Below are 4,912 nucleotides of genomic sequence, written 5' to 3'. Positions count from 1 at the left end.
TTCTTTTTCTCCTCTGATTGCCATGGCTAGGCCTTCCAAAACTATGTTGAATACTAGTGCTGAGAGTAGACATCCTTGTCTTGTTCCTTATCTTGGAGGAAATGCTTTCAGTTTTTCACCATTGAGAATGATGTTTGCTGTGGGTTTGTCATATATGGCCTTTATTATGTTGAGGTAGGGTCCCTCTATGCCCACTTTCTGGAGAGTTTTTATCATAAATCGGTGTTCAATTTTGTCAACAGCGTTTTCTGCATCTATTGAGATGATCATATGGCTTTTATTCTTCAAGTTTGTTAATATGGTGTATCACATTGATCGATTTGTGTATATTGAAGAATCCTGGCATCCCTGGGATAAATCCCACTTGATCATGATGTATGATACTTTCAACGTGTTGTTGGATTCTGTTTGCTGGTATTTTTCTTGAGGATTTTTGCATCTATATTCATCAGTGATAATGGTCTGTAATATTCTTTTTTTTATAGTATCTTTGGCTTTGGTATCAGGGTGATGGTGGCCTCACAGAATGAGTTTGGGGGTGTTCCTTCCTCTGCAGTTTTCACCTGTGAAGCCATCTGCTCTTGGGCTTTTCCTTGTTGGAAGATTTTTAATTATGATTTCATTTCATTAGTTGTTATTGGTTTGTTCATATTTTCTATTTCTTCCTGGTTCACTCTTGGAAGGTTATACCTTTCTAAGAATTTGTCAGTTTCTTCCAGGTTGTCCATTTTATTGGCATAGAGTTGCTTGTAGTATTCTCTTAGCGTGCTTTGTAGTTCTGTGCTGCCTGTTGTAACTTCTCCTTTTTCATTTCTTTCTTGCTGAATTGAGTCCGCTTTCTCTTTTTCTTGACGAGTCTGGCTAATGGTTTATCCATTTTGTTTATCTTCTCAAAGAACCAGCTTTTAGTTTTATTGATCTTATTGTTTTCTTTTTTTCTGTTACATTTGTTTCTTCTCTGATTTTTATGATTTCTTTCCTTCTGCTAACATTGGGTTTTGTTTGTTCTTCATTCTCTAGTTCCTTTAGATGTAAGGTTAGATGGTTTGTTTGAGATTTTTGTTATTTCTGAGGTAGGCTTGTATTGCAGTAAACTTCCCTCTTAGAACTGCTTTTGCTGCATCCCATAGGTTTTGGATTGTCGTGTTTTCATTGTCATTTTTCTCTAAGTATGTTTTTCTTTGTTCTTTGATTTCTTCAGTGATCTCTTGGTTATTTAGTAGTGTATTGATTAGCCTCCATGTGTTTGTGTTTTTTTACAGTTTTTTCCCTGTAATGGATTTGTAGTCTCATAGTGTTGTGGTCAGAAAAGATGCTTGATATGATTTCAGTTTTCTTAAATTTACTGAGGCTTCATTTGTGGCCCAAGATGTGATCTGTCCTGGAGAATGTTCTGTGCGCCCTTGAGAAGAAAGGGTAATCTGCTGTTTTGGGATGGAATGTCCTATATATATCAATTAAAGTTATTTGGTCTATTGTGTCATTTTTTAAAAAACATCTTTATTGGAGTATAATTGCTTTACAATGGTGTGTTAGTTTCTGCTTTATAACAAAGGGAATCAGTTATACATATACATATGTTCCAATATCTCTTCCCTCTTGCGTTTCCCTCACTCCCACCCTCCCTATCCCACCCCTCCAGGCTGTCACAAAGCACCGAGCTGATATTCCTGTGCTATGCGGCTGCTTCCCGATAACTATATACCTTGCGTTTGTTAGTGTATATATGTCCATGCCTCTCTCTCGCTTTGTCACAGCTCACCCTTCCCCCTCCCCATATCCTCCAGTCCGTACTCCAGTAGGTCTGTGTCTTTATTCCTGTCTTACCCCTAGGTTCTTCATGACATTTTTTCCCCTTAAATTCCATATATATGTGTTAGCGTACGGTATTTGTCTTTCTCTTTCTGACTTACTTCACTCTGTATGACAGACTCTAGGTCTATCCACCTCATTACAAATAGCTCAATTTCGTTTCTTTTTATGGCTGAGTAATATTCCATTGTATATATGTGCCACATCTTCTTTATCCATTCATCCGATGATGGGCACTTAGGTTGTTTCCATCTCCAGGCTATTGTAAATAAAGCTGCAATGAACATTTTGGTACATGACTCTTTTTGAATTTTGGTTTTCTCAGGATATATGCCCAGTAGTGGGATTGCTGGGTCATATGGTAGTTATATTTGTAGTTTTTTAAGGAACCTCCATAATGTTCTCCATAGTGGCGGAACCAATTCACATTCCCACCAGCAGTGCAAGAGTGTTCCCTTTTCTCCACACCCTCTCCAGCATTTATTATTTCTACATTTTTTGATGATGGCCATTCTGACTGGTGTGAGATGATATCTCATTGTAGTTTTGATCTGCATTTCTCTAATGATTAATGATTAATGATGTTGAGCATTCTTTCATGTGTTTCTTGGCAGTCTGTATATCTTCTATGGAGAAATGTCTATTTAGGTCTTCTGCCCTTTTTTGAATTGGGTTGTTTGTTTTTTTGTTATTGAGCTGCATGAGCTGCTTGTAAATTTTGGAAATTAATCCTTTGTCAGTTGCTTTAGTTGCAAATATTTTCTCCCATTCTGAGGGTTGTCTTTTTGTCTTGTTTATGGTTTCCTTTGCTGTGCAAAAGCTTTGAAGTTCCATTAGGTCCCATTTGTTTATTTTTGTTTTTATTTCCATTTCTCTAGGAGGTGGGTCAAAAAGGATCTTGCTGTGATTTATGTCATAGAGTGTTCTGCCTATGTTTTCCTCTAAGGGTTTGATAGTTTCTGGCCTTACATTTAGGTCTTTAATCCATTTTGAGTTTATTTTTGTTTATGGTGTTAGGGAGTGATCTAATCTCATACTTTTACATGTACCTGTCCAGTTTTCCCATCACCACTTATTGAAGAGGCTGTGTTTTCTCCACTGTACATTCCTGCTACCTTTGTCAAAGATAAGGTGACCATATGTGTGTGGCTTTATCTCTGGGCTTTCTATCCTGTTCCATTGATCTATATTTCTGTTTTTGTGCCAGTACCATACTGTCTTGATTACTGTAGCTTTGTAGTATAGTCTGAAGTCAGGGAGCCTGATTCCTCCAGCTCTGTTTTTCATTCTCAAGATTGCTTTGGCTACTCGGGGTCTTTTGTGTTACATACAAATTGTGAAATTTTTTGTTCTAGTTCTGTGAAAAATGCCAGTGGTAGTTTGATAGGGATTGCATTGAATCTATTGATTGCTTTGGGTAGTAGAGTCATTTTCACAATGTTGATTCTTCCAATCCAAGAACATGGTATATCTCTCCATCTATTTGTATCATCTTTAATTTCTCTCATCAGTGTCTTATAATTTTCTGCATACAGGTCTTTTGTCTCCTTAGGTAGGTTTATTCCTAGATATTTTATTCTTTTTGTTGCAGTGGTAAATGGGAGTGTTTTCTTGATTTCACTTTCAGATTTTTCATCATTAGTGTATAGGAATGCAAGAGATTTCTGTGCATTAATTTTGTATCCTGGAACTTTACCAAATTCATTGATTAGCTCTAGTAGTTTTCTGGTAGCATCTTTAGGATTCTCTATGTATAGTATCATGTCATCTGCAAACAGTGACAGCTTTACTTCTTCTTTTCCGATTTGGATTCCTTTTATTTCCTTTTCTTCTCTGATTGCTGTGGCTAAAACTTCCAAAACTATGTTGAATAAGAGTGGTGAGAGTGGGCAACCTTGTCTTGTTCCTGATCTTAGTAGAAATGCTTTCAGTTTTTCACCATTGAGGATGATGTTGGCTGTGGGCTTGTCATATATGGCCTTTATTATGTTGAGGAAAGTTCCCTCTATGCCTACTTTCTGCAGGGTTTTCATCATAAATGGGTGTTGAATTTTGTCAAAAGCTTTCTCTGCATTTATTGAGGTGATCATATGGTTTTTCTCCTTCAGTTTGTTTTTATGGTGTATCACATTGATAGATTTGCGTATATTGAAGAATCCTTGCATTCCTGGAATAAACCCCACTTGAGCATGGTGTATGATCCTTTTAATGTGCTGTTGGATTCCGTTTGGTAGTATTTTGTTGAGGATTTTTGCATCTATGTTCATCAGTGATATTGGCCTGTAGTTTTCTTTCTTTGTGACATCCTTGTCTGGTTTTGGTATCAAGGTGATGGTGGCCTCGTAGAAGGAATTTGGGAGTGTTCCTCCCTCTGCTATATTTTGGAAGAGTTTGAGAAGGATAGGTGTTAGCTCTTCTCTAAATGTTTGATAGAATTCACCTGTGAAGCCATCTGGTCCTGGGCTTTCGTTTGTTGGAAGATTTTTAATCACAGTTTCAATTTCAGTGCTTGTGATTGGTCTGTTCATATTTTCTATTTCTTCCTGATTCAGTCTTGGCAGGTTGTGCATTTCTAAGAATTTGTCCATATTTTCCAGGTTGTCCATTTTATTGGCATAGCGTTGCTTGTAGTAATCTCTCATGATCCTTTGTATTTCTGCAGTGTCAGTTGTTACTTCTCCTTTTTCATTTCTAATTCTATTGATTTGAGTCTTCTCCCTTTTTTTCTTGATGAGTCTGGCTAATGGTTTATCAATTTTGTTTATCTTCTCAAAGAACCAGCTTTTAGTTTTATTGATCTTTGCTATCGTTTCCTTCATTTCTTTTTCATTTATTTCTGATCTGATCTTTATGATTTCTTTCCTTCTGCTAACTTTGGGGTTTTTTTTTTTTGCTCTTCTTTCTCTAATTGCTTTAGGTGCAAGGTTAGGTTGTTTATTTGAGATGTTTCTTGTTTCTTAAGGTAGGATTGTATTGCTATAAACATCCCTCTTAGAACTGCTTTTGCTGCATCCCGTAGGTTTTGGGTCATCGTGTCTCCCTTGTCATTTGTTTCGAGGTATTTTTTGATTTCCTCTTTGATTATTTCAGTGATCACTTC

Source organism: Delphinus delphis, chromosome 18, assembly GCF_949987515.2.
Source record: "Delphinus delphis chromosome 18, mDelDel1.2, whole genome shotgun sequence".
Taxonomy (NCBI): Eukaryota; Metazoa; Chordata; class Mammalia; order Artiodactyla; family Delphinidae; genus Delphinus; species Delphinus delphis.
Note: the sequence above shows the minus strand (reverse complement) of the source record.